The 25,520-nt window shown below is 38.2% G+C and overlaps 1 protein-coding gene across 2 annotated transcripts in view; it reads left to right on the top strand.

Annotated features, from left to right (window-relative positions):
• The window catches only part of prr12b (proline rich 12b), a 154,224-nt gene that overhangs the window by 28,130 nt on the left and 100,574 nt on the right, over positions 1 to 25,520 (top strand). The window lies entirely within an intron of this gene.

Genomic DNA, 25,520 nt, shown 5'->3' with positions numbered 1-25,520 from the left:
ACTCTAGACCAGTACGCATTTCCTAATGCATTGCACTCATAATATAGGCCATGGGACTGGTTGCTCACTGCTTTCCTGCTTTGCAGAATATTTAGGCTGATGTCCAATATGAGGACAACTGTAGCTTTTGTGCCTTGCATTAAAAAAGCAAAAATAACTAAATGGGCTTTAGCTCCCTTTGACCTTAAATTGAAACGTGCAGGTTTTAAAAACTGGATGGACTGGTATAATATTAATTCCAAAAATAAAGTAGGTATTCTTTCAAGAAATGCTTTTAGAAATTGTTTGTCTATGCAAATCTGAAGTGCTTATATTCTATAGAATCACCTTTTTTTTTTGGCACCCTGAATTATAATTATGTTAAGAAAATGCCTGACTGACGTATTAACCATTCATAAAAGCATGTGATGTATTTTGTGATCATTTATATTTTGATTAAAGATAAGTTGGGGCAGCACAGTGGCGCAGTGGGTAGCTCTGCTGCCTCACAGTTAGGAGACCCGGATTCGCTTCCCTAGTCCTCCCTGCATGAAGTTTGCATGTTCTCAGTCTGTCTACTCTGGTTTCCTCCCACAGTCCAAAGACATGCAGGTTAGGTGGATTGGCGATTCTAAATTGACCCTAGTGTGTGTGTGTGTGTGTGTGTGTGTGTGTGTGCGTGCGTGCATGCATGCATGACCTGTGGTGGGCTGGTGCCCTGCCCAGGGTTTGTTTCCGGTCTTGCGCCCAGTGTTGTTTGGGATTGGCTCCAGCAGACCCCCGTGACCCTGTAGTTAGGATATAGTGGGTTGGATAATGGATGGATGGATGGATAAGCTGATTGGTGTCATTTATATAATAAAGTGTGCATGTTTGCTCCATGTGATATATTTTAGCCTAGTTCATACCTAACTTGTGCCTAATGGTAGCTTTCAGTGTCCCTAGGGTTAAAATAATTGGTTTTTTAAAGTGGTGATATAGAGCAAAAAATACACCTACTTGATTTTTTGCTTTCTTTTCATTTCACTGTGTTTAGAAGTCAGAAAACCTTTTTTTTTCTTTATGATCTTTAAAGTCTATTACCTATCCTATGTAAATGTTTTGTCACATATTTTTAAACAGCACAGAATTCAGAGTCTGGACTGCAAAGGGCTAGAAGTTATTGCAGAATCTGGTAGAACTGGTTTGGATACTAGAGTACCTTCTGCCAGATGGAAGTGGTTTGTAGATGTGTACCATCCAGTGGTTCCTTGCACCAGATGTCACTTGAATAGGCCCCAGAGGTCAGTTTTATAAAATTTAATGCAGAAAAAGAAACAAAAAAAAGTTATATTTATTAAAGAAATCTTGATGGGAAAGCTTATGTATATTTATTTACAGCAACTCTGACCAATCAGTATGCAACATTTTGGAGAAAGTGAGGAAATGACAACCTTGATCAGGTAGGGAAGTATAGCCAACCCAGCTAAATGACGACTCGCACGTATGACAAATGAAAACACCAGTTTGTTATTATAATGTGTGTTAATGTGACAAACATATTAATTCTCAAAAGTGATAGATATAGTTTATGCTCTCTAGTTTCCTTTTTAGTGGGTTATTGCTGTGTATTTGCACTGAACGTTTTTGTTGTTTTGTCAGTTTTATTGAGTACATGCAGGGCTGGATGCAGATTAACGTCATACCCAGGACGGAGCAATTGTAGGTTGAGTTATTTAATAAATGCAAAAAAAGTCATTCTAAAATTTGGGACAGCATGATTAGTTAGTTAGTTAGTACTGCTTTCTCACAGCTCCAGAACCTTGGGTTGAAAACTCCTGCCTGATTACACCGAACATAGAATTTGCATATTTCCCCCAATGTGTGCATTATTTTCTGGGTGTTTCAGTTTTCTTCCACAGTAGTTATGTAAAATGGCAAGTACAGTTAACACACAGGCACAATTCAATCCTTGTGTATAGAATTCTATAAATAGTTTGACACATCATGGCTTCTTTGGCACTGCTTGAACACTATGCAAATGGTCATATACGAAGGGAATGGGATTTTAGGGACTATTGGGATTTTTTTGCCCATGGTGATGACTGGCTTATGAGCCGGTTTAGACTTTCAAGGCTCATTCTCTTGGAACTATGTGCTGAGCTGGCCCTGGCATTAGAAAGACAGACTGCTTGAAATCTGGCACTCCCTGTTCATATCTAGGTTTTAACAATGGTTGGCTTTCTGGCAACAGTGACTTACCAGAGGAAACTGGCCAACAGGTCAAAAATGTCTCAGCCAAACTTCAGCTTTATCATGCTGTCTGTACTGGAAGCTGGAAGTTTAACATTCAGTTAAACAACATAAAAGTGAAATTTATAGCAGTGTCCAGTTTTCATAACATTAATTGGGGCAATTGACGGTACTTGTATTGCAGCAAGGCCATCTAGTGAGAATGAAATTGTTTTGTTCAGCCGTTACATTCCATTAACTCACAAGTCATCTGTGATGCCAAGATGGAACTGACAAACGTTGTGGCTTGGTGGCATGAAATAACCTAGGATTCATTTATTCTGAGGCAAAGTAGTGTTGATCAGAAGACTAGCTTGTTGGTAAGGAAACTGGCTGAACCATCAGTTTTTCTTATGGCTTGTACTATTCATTGTAAAATATCATTACAAGTGCATGGTAACAGTGGTTACCCTCACAGACACTGGTGCCTTACAGCTTTCCCTGACCCCAGAGTATGGAGAACACCATAGAACTCCTCGTGCAATTGCTGGGTTCTAGGTATGTCAGGTGGGAGGCTGCTCTACCAGCCATTGAAGGTCTGCAGCATCATGATTGTGTAGGTATGAGATCCGTTAGCATTGTCCACATATGGTTGTTTCAAGGTAGCAACTAGTTGGCGTTTGATGCACATTCATGTATGCACAGTTACAAGATGATTGTGATTTATAAAATTAAATTGTGTAGAAATGTGCATACGCTAGTTTTTTTTTTTTTTATTTGGCATACCCATTTTTCTGTTTTTTGGCATACACCTATTTTCGTGCTTGAATCCACCCAAAATTTTATAAATGAAGCCCCAGGTTCCTACAATCCTTTAATGGAAAGACAAATGAGTAAGAGGGGGTCATATATTTGGTGAGAGTAAGTGCAGTGTTCAAATACTAACATTAATGTGTGTGTGTGTGTATATATATATATATATATATATATATATATATATATATATATAAACTGCTCAAAAAATTAAAGGAACACTTTAAAACACATCAGATCTCAATGGGAAAAGAAATCCTCCTGGATATCTATACTGATATAGACTGGGTAATGTGTTAGGAACGAAAGGATGCCACATCGCTTGATGGAAATGAAAATGATCAACCTACAGAGCCCTGAATTCAAAGACGCCCCAAAAATCAGAGTGAAAAAATTATGTGGCAGGCTAGTCCATTTTGCCAAAATTTAATTGCAGCAACTCAAAATTGTACGCAGCACTTTGTATGGCCCCTGTGTTCTTGTATACATGCCTGACAACATCTGTGCATGCTTCTAATGAGATGACAGATGGTGTTGTGGGGGATCTCCTCCCAGATCTGGACCAGGGCATCACTGAGCTCCTGGACAGTCTGAGGTGCAACCTGGTGGCATTGGATGGACCAAAACATAATGTCCCAGAGGTGTTCTATTGGATTTAGGTCAGGAAAGTGTGGTGGCCAGTCAATGGTATCAATTCCTTCATCCTCCAGGAACTGCCTGCATACTCTCACCACATGAGGCCAGGAATTGTCGTGCACCAGGAGCCACTGTACCAGCATAGGGTCTGACAATGGGTCCAAGGATTTCATCCTGATACCTAATGGCAGCCAAGGTGCCTTTGTCAAGCCTGTAGCGGTCTGTGTGACCCTCCATGGATATGCCACCCCAGACAATCATTAACCCACCACCAAACTGCTCATGCTGAATGATGTTACAGGCAGCATAATGTTCTCCATGGCTTCTCCAGACCCTTTCACTTCTGTCACGTGTTCAGGGTGAACCTGCTCTCATCTGTAAAGCACAGGGCACCAGTGGTGCATCTGCCAATTCTGGTATTCTATGGCGAATGCCAATCGAGCTGCATGCTGCTGGGCAGTGAGCTCAGGGCCCATTAGAGGACATGGGGCCCTTGGGTCACCCTCATGAAGTCTTTCTGGTTGTTTGGTCAGAGACATTCACGCCAGTGGCCTGCTGGAGGTCATTTTGTAGGGCTCTGGCAGTGCTTATCCTGTTCCTTTTTGCCCAAAGGAGCAGATACTGGTCCTGCTGATGGGTTATGGATCTTCTATGGCCCTCTCCAGCTCTCCTAGAGTAACTGCTTGTCTCCTAGAATCTCCTCCATGCCCTTGAGACTGTGCAGGGAGACACAGCAAACCTTCTGGCAATGACACGTATTGATGTGCCATCCTGGAGAAGTTGGACTACCTGTGCAACCTCTGTAGGGTCCAGGTATCGCCTCATGCTACCAGTAGTGACATTGACTGTAGCCAAATGCAAAACTAGTGAAGAAACAGTCAGAAAAGATGAGGAGGGAAAAATGTCAGTGGCCTCCACCTGTTAAACCATTCCTGTTTTGGGGTCATCTCATTGTTGCCCCTCTAGTGCATCTGTTGTTAATTTCATTAACACCACAGCAGCTGAAACTGATTAACAACCCCCTCTGCTACTTAACTGGCCAGATTAATATTCCATAAGTTTCATTGACTTTATGCTATACTCTGATTAAAAAGTGTTCCTTTAATTCTTTTGAGCAGTGTATATATATATATATATATATATATATATATATATATATATATATATATATATATATATAATATTTTTCAGTAAATTAATAAAGTGCAGTTTAAATCTTAGAATACTATAATCAAAGTGTTTAATTTGTTTCCTTGAGTGTTTTTGTTTTGATTGGATCATGGTACATTAACACAGATAACCCCACCAATAAGGTAAACCATAATAATGTAGCCATGATTGATGTTTGTTTCCTAACTTGATGCAACCTAGTCAAAATACATTGTAAAGGAAATCGTAATCAACACTTTTAGTAAAAGAATAAATAGTTCAGATGTCCTATGTCCATTTTATAATGAAAACCAACAATGGGGTGACTTTTAGTCCACAGCTCATCTGAGTTTCTGCCACTAATTCCTCAACATAAGGTCCCCAACCAAACCCTCAGTTAAATGGTTGGGCACAGGACATCTTGCTACTGTTAATCCAGAGGCAAGTAAGTCTGTATATTTCCACCTCCATCATGGGGTTATAAAGCACTGTCCAGTGAATTACCCATGCAAGCTGTTGACAACTAATTGCATCTGTTTGGAGGTTGGAGGACTGATAGAACCACCAATGTCTAGCGCAAATGCAGTAATATTCAGATAGGAGCCATGACCTAAACAGTTCTTTTTTTCATCTTGACTGCACAGATATAAAATGTGATTTTATCCTAGTTAGTTGCTGCGTATTCCATTTTCCAGGTGTAATAAGTCAGGTGGAGTACTCAAAAGATTAATTTAAGCTTCATTTTGGAAGCTGTTCATGTAAAAATTATTCTTAAGCAGGGAATGGCTCTGAATAACCTTTGGGACTGAGATGCAGGTTTAATAACGAGCGTTTCTCCATTTAAATAACTACTTAATCAAGCCATTAGTTTACACATAGCGGGGACTAGGGCAGCAATGATTAGTCGACGTAATCAACGACATCGATGTATATTTTTTTATTGTGGATGTGTCATGAACAGAACCTTCAATAGAGGCTCCAGACACAAAGAACCACATTGGTTTTTGTAACTGCAATACACTACATGAAGATCTGGGGGCAGTATCGCTGCACACAGTCCTACCAAAAGGAGATGGAAAAAATTAAGACAGAAACTTTCTAAAGTGGGGGAGCTCCTCATCGAAAAAGAAAAAAAAGGTGAATGCAGATTATGCAAAGTGGAGCTTTCTTTTTACGGCAGCACCACCGCGATGCATGGGCATCTGAAACGCAAGCATCCTGGAGCTGTGATGCCGCCGTCTCTTTAGAATTTATGCTGGCACTGTTAGTTAGGGTCAGATCAGGAGGGGAGGGAGAGCATGAATGAGACTGAGAAAATAAAAGTGAAAAAGGCTAACTTTTACAAGTAACAAATTTACACCCAATCTGTTCGTTTTCAAATAATATTGCATTAGTGCGATGATGTTTTCTCATTGGTACTGTTCAGGTCGTACAATGATTTCTTCAAAATGTCACTCTTTAAAGGAGTGTTGACTCCTTCTCCCTTTGTCTGCCAGATCCTTCTTTTTACTAGGTGTCACTGCCTGATACACATCTTGACCATCTGCTCACATCAGGGGAAATTATGCCTAATATAGTCTGAAATTAGTGGTGTTTCCTCTTCTATCTTAAATATGCCAGGAATCTCTAATTATTTTGTTGTGTGGTAGATAATTTTTAGCCTTTGTGGTGAAGGCGATGTAACATTTTTGTCATATTTTGAGAAACCTTTCAGAATCATTGTGATGTTGGACATTTTTTTAGAAATATCTGGCCACATTTGCAACTGAGGCAGTTAACTTTAAAATTGAAAATGTGTATGTTGCTGTCTTGTGTCAAATGCTCCTGCTCCTTCCATTCAGAGAGGGAAGAAGTTACTGAAACATCTTGACTGTAACCATAGGTTCATCATGCCTAATTGAGGATAGCATAAGTAAATGTAGTGAGGCATGGGGCCACGGTGAGTAGTGCTATCACTTCATAAATTCAGATTTCTTTGTTCCCATATGCTTTGGTGTCTGCATGGAGTTGCACATTCTTCCTCTGTCTGTGTGGGCTTTCCTTTAGGTACTACAGTTTTCCTTCCACATATATAAAGACATGTTATTTACTGTAGGTTTATTGATGATTCCAATTTGACCTTGTGTGGATGTGTACATGAGTGAGCCCTGTGATGAACTGATGCCCTGTCCAGAGTTGTTACTATGTTTTGCTCTGTGGTCTAGCCCCCTGTTGCCCTAAATGTGACTTCACATGTTTGAAGCTGTTATGTTATTAAATAAATACCTGGCAGATTCTAAAGAATATTTGAGCTGTCCTTTCTAAACTGATTTAGATTTTTTTCTAGGTTTCAAAGAAAATGGTACTTTTTTATTATTAAAGTCAAAGAGTTTGGATACTTCTGTTTGAGCAAGGCAAATGACATTGCCATATTGTTGTTTCTTATGCATTAATGTTTCATCAGGTATTATTCCATACAGTGTCATTAGAGGACTAAGGATTTCTCTGATTCCAAGACTGTGATAAATAAGTGAAATGTTTATTCCAGTATGGTCAGATATACTGGTATTATTGTCACAATAAGATAATTTTTGTATTTAATAATATCAGTGAAATTTTACGATACTCCGTACCATGATGGATTTTTATTAAAGTAATAATAATAATAATTCTTTGCATTTATATAGCGCTTTTCTCACTACTCAAAGCGCTCAGCAATTGCAGGTTAAGGGCCTTGCTCAAGGGCCCAACAGAGCAGAGTCCCTTTTTCTTAATTATTGAAGTGATCAATATTATGCCTTTTCCTGTAATACAGCATAAATATATAAATACTAACAGTAACAACAGCTTTAAATTACTAGCATATCCATGAAGCAGTTATCCAACTATCATTTAAGTAAACCAGTATTGACATTCATAAATATCAAAATACAATGCAAAGCTTGAACATTAATGTGTGGTGAAGGTGATTCCTGTATTTGCGCAATGAAATTCCCATTTCTGCTTTTCTGTTTCACATGTGTTGATGTGTTGTGTATACCTTCACCATTTTTGTCATTTTTATATGTAGTTTTTACTCACGTTTTTCTTATGAATTATTGTGCCTTTCAAAGTAATTTATCTGCTTGCAGTCATGCATGAGTATAGTACCGACTTAATTGGCACTACCAGTACTGGAAAAAAGCTGGCACTGTTACATTTTTGAACCTTTGGTACCGAATTTTTATTTTCAGTTTTTTTATTTTTAATAAATTTGCAAAAACCTCAAGTAAACTTTTTTTCATATTGTCATTATGGGGTGTTGTGTGTAGAATTCTGAGGAAAAAAATGAATTTAATTCATTTTGGAATAAGGCTATAACATAACAAAATGTGGAAAAAGTGATGCGCTGTGAATACTTTCCAGATGCACTGTATCTCCAGCTCCTGCAGCTGTGTTATTTGTGTTTTATTAAAAAAAAAGTCCTTTGTTAGAGCATTGTTTTCATTACATTATGATGAACCTTATGGCATACCTTGAATGTGTTAATTATTTCTCTTTATTTAGCAACTTAGGTTTCAAGTAATGTAGTTCTGAACTTCTTTCATGAGTATTTATCAAGAAATGTCCTATTAGCCTTTTGCTACATGTTTATAATGAAAACAAGTCTTTTCATGTAGAGATCAGCAGTAGATGACCCTTTATATTATTCAGTAATTTTAGAGAGGTGGCTGACTTAATCAGTTTCCCTCCTGCTTTGCCATTTTCTCATGCAGCTCTCTTAATATCTTCTTGATTATTAGCAGCAGTTTTTCTACAAAAAAAAATTGCAATGCTAATTAAAATTGCACAATTTCCCATGTTTGCAAAATAGAAGGAGGCTATTAAAGAGTACTACTACTATTAATAATACTTCTAATAATATCAGACACAATCAACATATAAAGGAAATAAGAAAGGTACTGATGATGAATAAGACACCATACAGCTAAATTTATATGCTAGCAATTCAGTATTAATCATTCCAATTAAACCTTTACCAGTCTGTGTATGTAGCAATATTACATATGAACATAGAACAGCAATAACTTTATACTTTTTGGAGGTATAGTACACCCCCCAAAATTCGCAGCGGTTACATTCCTAGAGCACCCACGAATTGTGAAAAAAACGTGACTTTTAGATGTGGTTTAAAAAATGTCTTTGAAGTGCCTATTTATATAGTTTAAACCCTAAATACAGTATGCCCCCAGAGCACTTTGATTTAGTTGCAAACTCAGCTTAATACATTACCTGAAAAATTACCTTAATACATTACCTAAAAACAGAATGTAAAGGTAAACCCGTCTACTGTACAGTTCTGTACTGCTATGTCTCCCGCGATGCTAGAATGTAAAATACCTATGTTACTGCTATAGGTACTGTAATTCAGGCAAGTGAGTTTTCTTTGGTATGCGCTGTCGTTTTCTTTGTTATAAGTAGAGTAAATACATAATTATTTAATTTAATTAAAATACAGTAAAATGTACGGGTACTCACCAATGATGAATGATATTGATGATGATGATGAAGTAGCTGTGCAGTACGATGCAGAGGATTTAAAACTCCTTGGGTGGTGCCTCTTCTTCAGGCACTTCAGGAGGAGTTGTATCGTTGGACGAGTCTTCTTCTGGTGAGGTTTCGTGCTGGCTTTTCTTTATAGGTTTCAGGAACATTGTGATGGGAAGTTTCTACATTGTCTCCTATAGCGAACTGCTGGTACAATTTCTGTGCTTTCCCTCAGATGATATTACGGTTCAAGGGGATGTTCTTCTTCCTGCAGTCGGTGATCCACAATGCTAAGGCAGATTCCATCCTGGCGATATTTTTATTCCTTACAGTCGTTACCTTTTTGGTACTATCACAGAAACTGACAGATATGGTACTCCAGATCTCTGCTTCTTTCTTCTTTATGTAGCGTGCAGTGCTTTTATTAATGCCATAGCTACTGCAGCATAACTTTTTAGTTCCTGGAGAAAATCCACTAGTTCAACCTTCTCCTGGAGTTTTTTAAACTTCTTCTGGCGTTTAGGCTTAGTGCCAGAAGCCTTATAAGGTACAGGGCGATTCGACGACATCTTGTGCATTTAAGAATAACAAAATGAATACAATAACAAAATGGAAAACACGAGGACACTCAGCTGGAGTCGCGTCACAGGGCAGCAATTAATCAGCTGCAAGGAGAAATGAATAACGCTCTCGGATTGGCTAATTTCACCATCCCAAACTGCGTTTCCCTCAGCGGTGGTAAACCTACTCACCTGGAGACGCGTCACAGGGCAGTAATCAATCAGCAGCAAAGAGAAATGAATAATGCTCTCGGATTGGCTACTTTCACCATCCCAAACCGCATTTCCCTCAGCGGTTGCTTTCTGTTCTGTCTATTGCCTCCCAACATGCTCAGTCAGCAACTGTTTTGGTTTGGTAATTTGTACAGTGTGTCCAATAGAAGGAAAAATTTGAGTTTCACTGTTGGTTGACCTGAATAACACAGTTTACCTTAAAGCACATTTGTTCATACATTCTTTCATTCTGTTTTAAACTTAAATGTTTTTTCAGAGTACTAAGGATTTTCTGTGTATGTTTAAAACCTGACAGTGGTAGTAGAGCTGATGGCTTGTTAGGATTTAGTAAATCGTCCCAAACACTGAATGGAAGCAGATTGTTCATAGAGAGTCATGAGTAGAGAATGAGGGGCTTTTAACAAATTTTGATTTAAATAATCTGCTGTACTCATTTGATTATATATAGTACATTTCTACTAAATGCCATATTTTTCTTATGATTTCCATGCTGTTATGTATTAATTTGCAGCAGTTAGAGCTGCAACAATCCACAAGAAAAAAGCTAACCTGACTACAAGAACCTCTGTTTTGGCTGCTGCTGCTTATTGATTTGTGGGGCCCTCCTATGCAGTACTTTCTAATGTTTTAAGTTTATTAGCCACTCCTCAGCCATCTACCATTAGGGTATTCTGGGTACACGCCTATCATGGAGCCTTTTGCCCAGACCCTCACTACTTGAAATGATGGACTATGCACATGCCAAAAAACCAAGGAGGACAACCCCCAAGTTTCCATCCAGTTTTTTGCGACGTTTTGTTATCGACAAACAGAATATACGTTAAAAAAAATGTGCGAAATTTACTTCCATCCAACTGGCTTTTTATCGATAAAATGGTGTGCGTGATGACGTCATCCCCTCCAAAACAAACTGTTGCATAAGTTTTGTTGTATCCCGAAAAAAAATCTGCCCTTGATCCGTTTCCATACATAATTTTGTGTATGTCGCAAATTATCTACCTTTTGTTTTCCACGTTACACCCCCTCCACTAAACAAAGAAACAAAGAAATGGAGAGATTATTCAGACAGTTTTTTGAAATTTGCCAGCTTACTGTTATTTCAGTTTCACAAATAATTGGAATTGTACGTAATATCCGAAGACAACAGCAGAATGAAGCAGTTGCTTGTCTGATAGCCCTAGAGCTCGAAGAAAGTACCCCAGTGCGACGAAACCCACGGGTGTGGGAGTGACGACGGAATAAGACTTTCTGGGAGGAGGTGGTGGGGAGACACTTCATAGAAAATCTCTGGCTGCAACATTTTAGAATGACATGGCCGATGTTTGAGATGTTGTGTGGATTCATCAGTCCTGATGTTGCGCCCATCACAGGTTGTCACCGAAAAGCGGATTGCCATCGCCCTTTACAAGCTGGCAACCTGCGCCGAGTATAGAGTAGTTGGAGAAACTTTCGGGGTTCGTAAAACTACCGTCCATCGATGTGTATATGCTGTGTGCACCGCTATTAAAGAAAAATTAATGCGGCATTATATCAGACTTCCGACTGTAGCGGAGGCCAATGAAATTGCATACCGCAATTCCTTGGTGTATCTTGTGCTACAGATTTACGGTGCGCTGGATGGCACGCATGTGCCTATTCTTCCCCCGACGAAAGGCTACCGCGATTACATTAATCGCAAAGGGTGGCCATCTATTGTTCTCCAGGCCCTTGTTGATGACAGGTGCATGATACGAGACATTTGCGTTGGTACTCCTGGAAGTGCCCATGGTGCAGCTGTGTTTGCAGCATCGGATCTGTACAGGTGAGCCTACCTTTCAACCTCCCTTCTCAGTGCGATAACAACTGAATTAGTACTGTAACCTGCTTCCCTTAAGGTTTTTAATTAAAACTGAAATTTGAATTAATACAAAATAATGACGTTTAATCAAAAAAAACTAAAGTTAATATTAATGAGAGAATTTCTCATATATGCTAAAACATCTGCCATTTAATAATAAGAAAAAAAATTTAGATAATGAAACACACGGTTTATTAAATATTTTGACTGGCACAGTAAATGACCTTTGCGGTTTTTGTATTATTTAGACATCCTGAGAGACACCCCCAGGCTACAGTTGATGTGGAGGGAGTTCAGGTACCCCTTTTAGTAGCAGGAGACCCAGCCTATCTGCTACTGCATTGGCTCATCACAAGAAATAACGAGTCTCTTCATCAGACCATGCGAACCACTCCGCTATTCTCGTTTTGATTGCACGTGATGAAAATGTATCATGTGACACATTTATTTGCGTTAAAGCCCTTTTTTTCCGACAAAAAGTGTTTCCAATGTAGTTTTTGCACATCTGAAGTATCGATATGGAATTTATGCGCTAAAGTTAAACGGAAAAATATTATGTCGACATTTACAACATTTTATCGATAATTAGCATTTCCATCAGCTAAAATTTGAAGCGATAAATATTTTTTCGCAAAAACTCCTTGGATGGAAACCTGAAACAATTGAGTATCCATGTGCTGAAATGATCAAGAGATGCCCTGCATTAAGAGACGATGAAGCGAACAAGTCTGGCACAGAAATAAAAATTGAGATGTGCCACACTACATTAACCAACCCATTGTCCAGATGCTTTATTTTTAAATATATGATCAAACTACCTGTTAAGGAGCTAAGCCCCCCAGGGACATTGCCATTCCTTTAACTTGACCGAACATCTTAAAAGTATATTTATTTATACATTTATAAATCTCAACTATTTTATGTGTGACACCTTCCTTTTCTCCTCCTCCTCCTCCTCTTTTTGTCCAAGCTATTTATTTTGTGTCCTATTTATTTAAAAAAAAAAAAAAAAAAAGCAATCCCCTTTGTGGTGTTGAACTTTACAGTGTAGAAATACCATATTAAAGCAAACAGGTAAAAGAGCACAAAAAATATCAAGTGGGTAAATAGAGCAGTTTTGAGTGCTGTTTTTAATATGCAAGAAAAGCATGCTCAGGACATAGAGTACTATGAGAAAATTATAAATATCAGAGCCAAATGTGAAGTACCAAGAGTCCCAGGACTTATGCAAAGATTTATACATCTTCATTTTTTAATATTCTTAGTATCTAGAGGATTATTGCTACATGTTCAGTTTTAGGCTGTTGCCTTACTATTCTGCAAGATTGCGTTCCTTTGGTGTACAAGTGAGTTTGTGATGTAGACAGCACATGACTAACTCTGATGGTAATGTATCTTAATTGTTGCTTTCTTGGCTTGGATGCAGAGTAGGTCATTTTCCAAAATCAATTTCTGATATTCGAACAGCCAAACAAAAAATATATTTGAAAAAATCAGAAAAGTTGACGTTTAGATTTTATCCTTTGCATATCTTTTGGTTTTTTCACTGACATAGTTATCAGAACATATTGGGTGTTGCATCTGGCAATTTTGCACACATCATCTAGTAGTTTCCTGGCTTTGTTTAAATATTAGCAAACCTCTTAAATTCCCAGGAACTCTTTTAGAGCTTGACTTAGTAAAGTTCCCAGGGATGTTTATTTATATATATTTTTTTGCATATGCACTTAACCTGACAACTTATTGATATGTATATGTAATAGATTACACATATGAAAGAGCACATTTATTGTTCACCAGTAGATAGGTAGCAGAAATCCATACAGTGATTTCATGGAGGCAAGTAGTGAGTTTGTCTGGTTAATACACATCTAGAAATTACTTTTAATTAAAACTGGTAATCAACATTATACGCTAAGGAATCGCTACAGACATCATAGTATAATAATATATTATATATAACCAAATGTATTTGGTTCATTACATGGTAAGTTTTAAAATAGAGTACAGTAATCCCTCGCTACTTCGCGGTTCACTTTTCACGGATTCATGACTTCGCGGGTTTTTAAATATAGTAGTAGTATTTCCTAGTCTAAGAACAACAAAACCAGTTCGGTGACTAAGTGCGTTGTAACACGGGCTGTGATGGGTACATGGGAGGGAGATGACAAATCGCAGCTTCCCGCTTTCTAATCGGGCCTGTGATTGGTGCTTTGACTGATGCCTAGATCCCACTGACTGGCTAAGAGCTAAGGCTGCAAGAGCGGTCACAGAAATGGGATGACAATATGTTTCGATCGGTCCAATTTTGCAATAAGTTCGACGACGTCATGACCGCCTACAAGCTGCTCTTCGACCGGAAAAAGAAGCAGCGGCAGCAACTGCCGATCACAATGTTTTTGCAGCCTTGCAAAAAAGAGCCAGTTCCTACTTACTACTACGGATACACCTTCGAAAACCGTGGAAGAGGTGCCCCAGGAAGTGGCACCACCGTCTGAAGAGACGTAAAATACAGTCATCGGCTGCGCAGTAAAAGTCATCATCACCGTCATCGTCCTCATTTTTACTGCACAGCATATTCATCACCATCATCACGTCATATATAGCTACGTGTACTTCGCTATACAGTAACTGTAAACTTATCTACTGATTTTATATTGCTTAACAGTTGTCCCTGTTATTAATAGAGTAAAGGGTGGGTTGTAAACCGTACAGGGGGGTTTAAAAACGTCCATATACACGTTAAATAATTAAATAAATATGGTGTCCCTACTTCACGGAAATTCAGTTATTGCGTTGCGGCCGGCCTTGGAACCTATCTCCCGCGCTAAACGAGGGATTACTGTATTGTGATTCTGTTCTGCAATGTATAGTTGAACTTGTATCCCTGTAGAAAAGAAACATGTCAATCTGTTATAAGTGAAAAAATCTGAACTGAGTTTATTACTTAAAAAATATTTTAATCTGTTTGACTTATCAGTTAAATAAGTTAGCTCTGAACCACACAGTGGAAAAAAAAATGATGGAATAGCCCATAGCTCAAAGTATCCCATAAATATGAGATAAAGTTAAATTGAAAAAAATTACGAAAGTACGTTTCAGTTTGACGTCACTTCCATCTCTGGTAGCATGGTGATATGTAAAAAGCAGACGGGTAGCCTTTTAGTTATTTAAGGAGTTTGGGTTGGAGAGGAGTCTAACTGTGGCCTGCAATACACATGACTTACATCAGGTAATACCCACAACGTCAGTTATGAAATGCCCATCGTATTCTCCATTACACTATGGTTAAAATTAGGGTCGTGGGAGGGTTATCTGATTCTTAGGGTTACTTGGTATATTAATTTGCTAACTTACCACGTTATGTTTAGGGTAATGAGAAAAGGAAAAGACACGTTTCAGAGTGCCCCTTAGACATCAGAGTCTGACTTGTGCTCATATGTGAGTGTGCAAACTTTGCTAGACAAAAGGACTTGTTTCCGCATTTGGCTGTCAAAATCTAACTGCAGTTCGAAAACGGCAATCTCACTTGTCACAGAAATGTAAAATGAAAGTGAGCCAAAGTGATTTAACAATTAGAGTGTGATTTCAACATTACAATCAATCTAACGCCATTTATATGAAGAGAGGTGTGTGCCAAATTTACCACTGAATTTAACTATTCTACCCACGTTGGCCAAGGCAAAATTCAACTGCATTTAACAAAAGATATCACTTCGTCAAAGAACTTTGAATATAAAAAAGATCCAAATGTATTTAACTCTTTAGAGCACATATTATATAACACAGCCAACTGAAAGGTGTTTTCTTTGCATCACTGATTACAGGGCAAGTTACTTAAAGAATTTTCCAAGTGTACTTACGTTTGAGCTAATCAAGTATCCCCTGCAATTTAATTTAGGGATCCATCTTGTCAAAAATGTGACAATAACATGGCTGCAACACAATTTAGCTCTCTGCTGTATTTTTTTATGATCACAGTTTGTTTTGCACAATGCAACGGGTAGGAGTCCACGTGGGCTATGATGTTTGCTGATGACATTGTAATCTGTAGCGATAGTACGGAGCAGGTTGAGGAGACCCTGGAGAGGAGGAGATATGCTCTAGAGAGGAGAAGAATGAAGGTCAATAGGAACAAGACAGAATACATGTGTGTAAATGAGGGAGGTCAGTGGAATGGTGAGGATGCAGTGAGTAGAGTTGGCGAAGGTGGATGAGTTTAAATACTTGGGATCAACAGTACACAGTAAAGGGGATTGTGGAAGAGAGGTGAAAAAGAGAGTGCAGGCAATTTGTGACAGACAGGTATCAGCAAGAGTGAAATGGAAGGTCTACAGGATGGTAGTGAGACGTGATATGCTATATGGGTTGGAGACGGTGGCACTGACCAGAAAGCAGGAGACAGAGCTGGAGGTGGCAGAGTTAAAGATGGTAAGATTTGCACTGGGTGTGACGAGGATGGATAGGATTACAAATGAGTACATTAGAGGGTCAGCTCAAGTTGGAAGGTTGGGAGACAAAATCAGAGAGGCAAGATTGTGTTGGTTTGGACATGTGCAGAGGGGAGATGCTGGATATATTGGGAGAAGGATGCTAAGGATAGAGCTGCCAGGGAAGAGGAAAAGAGGAAGGCCTAAGCGAAGGTTTATGGATGTGGTAAGAGAGGACATGCAGGTGATGGGTGTAACAGAACAAGATGCAGAGGACAGAAAGATATGAAAGAAGATGATTCGCTGTGGCGACCCCTAACGGGAGCAACCGAAAGAAGAAGATGCTTGTTTTAATCACACAGTTCTTTAGCGTAGATAAGCAATTGATTGTGCCAGATTTACCAGAGAATTAAATTAGTGAACCCACATTGGACTGGGTAAACTTCACTTGCATTCAATATGTGAAAAATGAATTCATTTTGTAACTTTTAAGAATAAGATGCTGCGGGCTAGTAAGTTGATGGCTAACTAATGTAATTTCCTTTTGCTATAAATTGGTGCAGTGGTTAGCCCTGCTGCTTTGCGGATCCAATGATCTGCTCTTGAATGTATAGCCTGCTTTTATAAAATTGCCAGTATCCGTTATTGTGGAATGTAACTGTGTGAGGAAAACAAACTGTTTAGTGATATTTCCTGTTTCCAGAAAATAATGTACAGTAGCACGCAATGGTATTTGCAGTATTAGCTGGTGTGACCTTAAAGTACTGGGTGTGCAGGCTATAGTGAGTGGTGGGCACGAGACAGTAAATTGTATGCACCAAATTGTTTCCCAGGAAGAAAAAAAAACACCATATCCCCCCTGGGGCTTTGTACGCGTGTGCAGATGAATACCTGTAAACATAAACCATGTACCTAAACCCTTTGAGTCAGATAACCCTCCCACATCCCTAATTTTAACTATAGTGTAATGGGGCATGTGATGGCTTTTTCATAACTGACGTTGTGGACATTACCTGACGAACGTCATAGGTATTACAGCCTGCAGTTAGACTCATCTCCACACTCCATTAATAAATAAAAGCCCCCGGTTTGCTTTTTATATCACCTTGCTACAAGTGGATTTTGGTGTCATGACATGCCTAGCTTTGACATTATGAAAATAAAAACTAACATCCAGCAAGCACATCACAAATATAAACACTACTTGGAAAATGTACTGTATATATTTGCACATGATGCAAAAAGATATATTTTGATGTAACAATGACGAGTCACAAAGAAAAAATACAGCAGTACTTTACTGTTTTCCCTCTACCTCAAATTTGTACTCACGGGTTACAATTGGTGCTGGGGGTGGATTATGACTTTAACTGGCTGTATCTCCCTAAATATAATCTGCTCACACAAATTGTTCTCATATAGTTTTAAAGCTGTTCTCTAGTTCTATATTTTACGTTTCACATGAATCCATTCCCTCTACCAATAACGTTTTCCCTGTCCCACTGGCTGCAACACAAGCCCAAAGCATGATTGATCCACCCCCATGCTTAATAGTTTGAGAGTTGCTGTTTTCCTGGAATTCTGCACTCTTTTTTTTCTCCAAGCATATCTTTGCACATTGTGGCCAAAAAGTTGTATTTTGCCTTCATCAGTCCACAGGACGTGTTTCCATAATGCACCAGGCTTATTCAAGAAGGTCATATTTGTTCAGGAGTTCCTGCACGGCAGAACAGTGCATCACCACTCCAAAGTCTGCTAAATCTTCCTGAATGTCTTTTACAGTCAAATGGGTTTTTTTATTTGCCTTTCTAGCAACCCAACAAGCATGTATTTCAGAAACTTTTTTTGGTGTCCCAGACCTCAGCTTGACCACCGTTCCTGTTAACTGCCATTTTTTAATGACATTACAAATGGAGGGAACAGCTACCTGAAAACGCTTTGCTATCTTCTTGTAGCCTTCTCTTGCTTTGTGAGCATCAATGTATTCTAATTTTCAGAGTGCTAGGCAGCTGCTTAGATGAGCCCATGGCTGCTGATTGTTGGGATAAAGTTTGGGGAATCAGAGAATTTATATAGCCTTGCAGTTTGCATCACCTGGGGTTTCCTAATAATGACTGTGAACAAACCAATTAAGATCCGAGACCTTAGTAAAAATTATATGAGATATATTGGGATGCCCAAACTTTTGCATGGTGCTCCTTTCCATTTTTCACTGTACAATTGTACAAAACTAAAACAATGCACTAATCCTGCATTTTACATAAAATGCTGAAAAGAAATATGTCATTTTTAACTTTATGCCTTTTGGTGATCAGAGCTTGTTCTGCTCCCGTAAAGATACACAGTAACAGACATTTTAAGGAAGGATGCCCAAACTTTTGCATACCACTGTAGCAGCTGACTTTCAGAATTAATAGCACTGGAACATTTCACTTTTGTGTTTATCTCCTTAGTAAATGTAATTTAATGAGATAATGTAAAATATTGCAAATGAATTGTATAAGTAGACATTTATTGATGTAAAACAGTGGATGACTGGCAATTGATCATCTCTGAGTTCAGAAAAATTAAAAAGCGAAAAGAGAAATAATAATGAAAACTCTTATTTGAAAAGGCTTACAATTAGTTAGGTGAAATTGATTTAAAATTAGATGTTATACTTGATGATGTAAGCTTCCATGTCACATTGTTAAGCTTTCTAAATCCTTCTTTCTCCAGCTAAGTAATAGTAGCAATACTAAAGTATGTAACGCTAGTTTGTTAGTTTCAAGCAGAATTTACCATTATAATATATATGAGGATTATCAAATTAGTCACATACTACTGTAGGAAAGTTCAAGACTTGTTAGTGGTCATAACTAGAATAAAAACACACAAACATAAAACACTAATTCTTAAACCAGTTCACTGACTTTCACGTAATTTTAAAGCTGATTTTATAATGCTTTTTCTCTCATCTGTTGTGGTTCAAAAGCAACCCATCCTTACCTTACATAACTTTTAGAATGCCTACGTTCCTGCATGTACATTATAATTGCAATTTCAAAATTGAAGTTGGAATTTCAAAAATTCAGGTTTTAGCCATATTTTATATGCTTTATCTTATAATTCAGATATATAGAATAATCTGACCCCTGTTTAATACTACAATCTATAATGTATTGGCAGCACAAAGATCCTTTGAAAGAAATTTCACTGCTGAAAACGAATAAGCAGACACTAAATCTTTGGTATTCGGCATCTTTGGTATTTTATTTGAAGGCAAAGTAGTGTTTATTAGTACAACTGAAAAATAGCAAATGTAGTAAAGCACATATGGTACAACAAGGAGAATAGGGTTTAAGTCTCTGGTGGCCCCGTGTGGAGCATGTATGTTCTCCCTGGGTCCATGTAGATTTTGTCCAGGTGCTCCAATTTTCTCCCACAGTCCAAAAACACATGTGAGTAAGGTAGAATGGTGATGCTAAATTGGCACTTGTGTAGGAGGATGTTTTTATTCACTCTGCTATATGTGGTGCACTGTCCAGGCATTATTCCAACCTTACGCCTGGTGCATGCTGGGATAGGTTCCAGCTTTCCCGCAGTGTTCCTCTGGATAAGCAGGTTTAGAAAATGGATGAATGGGAATAGCAGGGATGCTATATATAACTGAAATTAAGTTCAGTGACAAGTTTTAATGAGTCTTAAGCTGTAACTAATTGAGATGTTTTTAATGATTGGACATTTAAATCCTGATATGATGGAATAATCTTCAGTTCAGATGTTTGACTTCACAGGGATCTTCCTGAAATGGGATCTAACCCTTTCTGCGCAAGAATGTTGGTGCTGAGACAGATGCCATATTTGCCATGGTCTTAATTACAATCATTATTTTTAGAGTAGGTGTGTTTGCTTTATCAGAACATTTCAATTTGCACAAAAAACTGGTGGAATCTACTGTTATATTTTTTCTTCTAAGCAATTTATTTTTAGAAATGTCTTTGTATTTTGATTCAAAAAAATTCCAAAAAAGCATTTGCAACTGTAGCACACCTGGAAATATTCTTGCTGGGCAACAAACAGTAGAAAGCATCTTCTCTGAAGGTGTTATTTACTTGGCAACATTACAGTTTGTTAATCGTTTTCCATTTGCTTACTCTTTGCTGTTTACATGTATTTATACACAGAAATTGCATGCAAAACAATATGTACGGCTGTACTTTCAGACTATGCCAGTCATGGGGTAGGATTTGCTTTTGTGTCCAGCTTGCTGCACCATCTTTCATGTTGTGCCGTTGTGCAAAGCAAATGATTGTCTGCAGTGATGTAAACTAATGTTAGATATGCATATGATATTATATGCATATGATAAGTTATGTATAAATACATAGGTTGCATATACTGCATATGCAGGTACAGTGGTGTGAAAAACTATTTGCCCCCTTCCTGATTTCTTATTCTTTTGCATGTTTGTCACACACAATGTTTCTGATCATCAAACACATTTAACCATTAGTCAAATATAACACAAGTAAACACAAAATGCAGTTTTTAAATGATGGTTTTTATTATTTAGGGAGAAAAAATCCAAACCTACATGGCCCTGTGTGAAAAAGTAATTGCCCCTGAACCTAATAACTGGTTGGGCCACCCTTAGCAGCAATAACTGCAATCAAGCGTTTGCGATAACTTGCAATGAGTCTTTTACAGCGCTCTGGAGGAATTTTGGCCCACTCATCTTTGCAGAATTGTTGTAATTCAGCTTTATTTGAGGGTTTTCTAGCAAGAACCGACCTTTTTAAGGTCATGCTATAGCATCTCAATTGGATTCAGGTCAGGACTTTGACTAGGCCACTCCAAAGTCTTCATTTTGTTTTTCTTCAGCCATTCAGAGGTGGATTTGCTGGTGTGTTTTGGGTCATTGTCCTGTTGCAGCACCCAAGATCGCTTCAGCTTGAGTTGACGAACAGATGGCCGGACATTCTCCTTCAGGATTTTTTGGTAGACAGTAGAATTCATGGTTCCATCTATCACAGCAAGCCTTCCAGGTCCTGAAGCAGCAAAACAACCCCAGACCATCACACTACCACCACCATATTTTACTGTTGGTATGAGGTTCTTTTTCTGAAATGCTGTGTTCCTTTTACGCCAGATGTAGCGGGACATTTGCCTTCCAAAAAGTTCAACTTTTGTCTCATCAGTCCACAAGGTATTTTCCCAAAAGTCTTGGCAATCATTGACATGTTTCTTAGCAAAATTGAGACGAGCCCTAATGTTCTTTTGCTTAACAGTGGTTTGCGTCTTGGAAATCTGCCATGCAGGCTGTTTTTGCCCAGTCTCTTTCTTATGGTGGAGTCGTGAACACTGACCTTAATTGAGGCAAGTGAGGCCTGCAGTTCTTTAGACGTTGTCCTGGGGTCTTTTGTGACCTCTCGGATGAGTCGTCTCTGCGCTCTTGGGATAATTTTGGTCAGCCGGCCACTCCTGGGAATGTTCACCACTGTTCCATGTTTTTGCCATTTGTGGTTCACTGGAGTCCCAAAGCTTTAGAAATGGCTTTATAACCTTTACCAGACTGATAGATCTCAATTACTTCTGTTCTCATTTGTTCCTGAATTTCTTTGGATCTTGGCATGATGTCTAGATTTTGAGGTGCTTTTGGTCTACTTCTCTGTGTCAGGCAGCTCCTATTTAAGTGATTTCTTGATTGAAACAGGTGTGGCAGTAATCAGGCCTGGGGTGGCTACGGAAATTGAACTCAGGTGTGATACACCACAGTTTGGTTATTTTTAACAAGGGGCAATTACTTTTTCACACAGGGCCATGTAGGTTTGGATTTTTTTCTCCCTAAATAATAAAATCCATCATTTAAAAACTGCATTTTGTGTTTACTTGTGTTATATTTGACTAATGGTTAAATGTGTTTGATGATCAGAAATATTTTGTGTGACAAACATGCAAAAGAATAAGAAATGAGGAAGGGGCAAATAGTTTTTCACACCACTGTAAATAAGGACAGGTTGGATTTTTCTCTTTTTTGTGTTGTGAGCCTATATTTTTTTGGAAAAACAAATTATTAGAAGCCTAAGAACACATCTTCACCAGGGGTGCCAATAATTGTGGAGAGCGCTGTATAGAGTAGATATAATATAGAAAGACTCTAAAGTCTTTGTTTGTCATAAATAACATCCATAGCCCTTTCCTGCACAATGTCAAAGACCGCATCAGTTTCTGAGATTTGTTCAATATGAATTCAAACTCAAAATCCTCCAGTGTCCTTCAGAAGCCTTTGGTATCATTGATTGTGTCCTCAGCTACTATAGTCTCATCCTCAATAATCTTTTCAAAAACCTGCCGGAGCCCATCATATTTGGTTGCCCAAGTGCTCACTATTCCTAATGTAAATGTAAGGCCCTTCAGAATCGAAAAGACATCCTCTTGGTAGATTTTAAAAATATGTGGCAATCCTAGAGAGAGATGAAAAAAACATTCTGGTTAGAGGCAAGTATTTAGCCCCTCAGACAATGCCAGGTTTAGTCTGTGTGCATAGCAGTGTACAAACATTGCACTGGGGGCTATTGCTGTAACTTCAGCATGAAGTCCATTCAGAGAGGATGCCAGGACAGCAGGCATATCATAGGTTTGAGCCACAAGTTTTTCTTAGTAATTGTAGCCCTATATGTTTTCTTTTAAAACATGAAAGACAGACTGGGCATCTCACTCTCCGAAACATTAAAAAAAAGTTCAACAAATCGCTCCTAAATTTGATTTGCAGTATTGACATATCAAACTATGAAAGCCAGTTGTGCATGACATGATATGTCAGTTGTGTCATCTGCTTGCCATGCAAAAAAGGGAGCATTTTGAATTTGACCTTTCATTTCATCAACAGCAGTAGCTGCAATAGCAGATGTCAGATCATTTGAATGGATTGTGAAATACCAGAAAACACAAAAAATAACTGGAAGTATGTGGGCAAGACAATCATATTTGAATAATGTTACGGTCAGTTCTCTGTAATTTCCCCTATTAGCAGATGCACTACCCTCATCATGCCCTCTGAATACAACTCTTGACGGCCAGGCAGTGTAGTGACATCAATTAGGTGGTTAAGGCTATCCCCTCAACTGTTTCATCATATTTTGCCACCTGAATGCGGACACTATAATCAATTGCATATTTTCTAGTAGTGCACATAATCTCACATGTTTATTGCTTTTCGTATGTCTTCTGTATGCCTTGTCAAAGTTACCAAGATCCCTAACACCCAGTTTTGACCAAACAGCCTGAGAGAATTTCATTAAGAGGCTTAGCCAACACATTCTCTTTGTCACAGCACTTCCAGTCAGCAAGCTCACCTTGTGATACCAGGAGAGTTGAAAAGACCAGTTATTTTTCCCTGACTTTTGAACCAAATCAATATTAAGTGTTGATCTGCCTTGCTGTTTAATTCTGAGTCTCTTTTAAGGAAGACTATTAAATGACTTTGTCAAAACCAAAATCACAAAGGTCTGGACAGGTCCATCAATCATCATGCAGCAGCCCAGTGTCCTGCCAAGCCCACTGCCCCATGTACTCCCAGAGATGCTGAGCTTCCCTGGAAATGACATCTTGAAGCATTTGTCCAATAAACATCTAGCTTTGTTGCACTGAAAACAAAGCATGTTCTGAAGTGACATTGACGTCCAGTGAATTTGCACTTTAGTGGGTTTTAATTGATCATGCTGCCATGGGAATGTATGAGAAAAAAAATAACATTGGGAGACTTGCAAGAAATTATTCCTGATTCTATGAATATGACCATGAAGTTGAACACATTCTAGTATGCTCTTTGTAATATCAATGTAAATGCAACAGTCCATATTTGTCACATTTTTTTTCATGAAATTTTAGAGGAGGCAGAACTTCTCGTAGTTTTACAGCAGTCACCTCTGAGATGGATGGATGTGTGTGTATGTATGTTGTGTGTGTGTGTGTGTGTGTGTGTGTGTGTGTATATATATACTAGCAGAATACCCGAGCTTCGCAGAGGAGAAGTAGTGTGTTAAAGAAGGTCGAAAAAGAAAAGGAAAAATTTGAAAAACAACGTAACTTGATAATGTAATTGTTTTGTCATTGATATGAGTGTTGTTTTCATATCTATCTATCTATCTATCTAATCTATATATATATCTCTATCTATCTATCTCTATATATATATATATATATATATATATATATATATATATATACCAGCTTGGCAGCGGAGAAGTAGTGTGTCAAAGAAGGAAAGAGAAAGAAAAGGAAACATTTTGAAAATAACGTAACATGATTGTCAATGTAATTGTTTTGTCACTGTTATGAGTGTGCTGTGATATATATATATATATATATGAAAAAGAAAAGGAAACATTTTAAAAATAATGTAACATGATTGTCAAAGTAATTGTTTTGTGTATTTGGAGGCAGCGTCACAAAGTTATTTTCGTCTAGCTGCATCATAAAATGTACCACAACGTCTGACATGCCTCCTTTTTAGTGTTTTCTCACAGCTTGGATTGCTGCTGTCATATATATATACACACACACACAAACACACACATACATACATATACATATCTTCATATCTACATATATATATATACATACCTATCTAGGTGTATAGCTTTGGTCACTGAGTGCAAGGGAAAAATAATAAAATATAGTCTATAAGTTATTAAACAGTAAAACATTAACGTTTTAAGAAGTACAGGTACATTGAGCACTACTGGAGTGGTTTCAGGTAAACTACATTTTAAAGACTGTGTAACACAACAGGTAAGTAACTAACAGCAGCTAAAATGTATATGGATCATCTCTCGGTAGTTGATCCCTTTTGAAAGGCGCTACACGACGGCTGTGGTATAGAAATTACATTTTCTATGTGAACGTTCAAATTTGTGCCTGTGGTAATGTGCCTTACCGGCATTTAAAGAAAATTAGTTTTGTGTCCTCTGCAGTGTTAAGAGAGAAAGGCTTTGGTTTGGGATAAAAGGAAAAAAGGTGTAAAGAAAGGAAAGTTGCCTTTTTCTTTTATATAGTATAGAGAGATGTGTTCGCTGACGTTATGATCGCCTTGTGTAGACTGGTGAGACGTCCCGCCATTAATCGGCTGTGATGGCACTGTCAGTCCTCCACTCGTGTGCGTGTTTTCATAATCCGAGGTGA

This window comes from Polypterus senegalus, chromosome 13 (genome assembly GCF_016835505.1).
Source record: "Polypterus senegalus isolate Bchr_013 chromosome 13, ASM1683550v1, whole genome shotgun sequence".
Classification (NCBI taxonomy): Eukaryota; Metazoa; Chordata; class Cladistia; order Polypteriformes; family Polypteridae; genus Polypterus; species Polypterus senegalus.
Note: the sequence above shows the minus strand (reverse complement) of the source record. Positions and strands in the feature narration are given on the sequence as shown.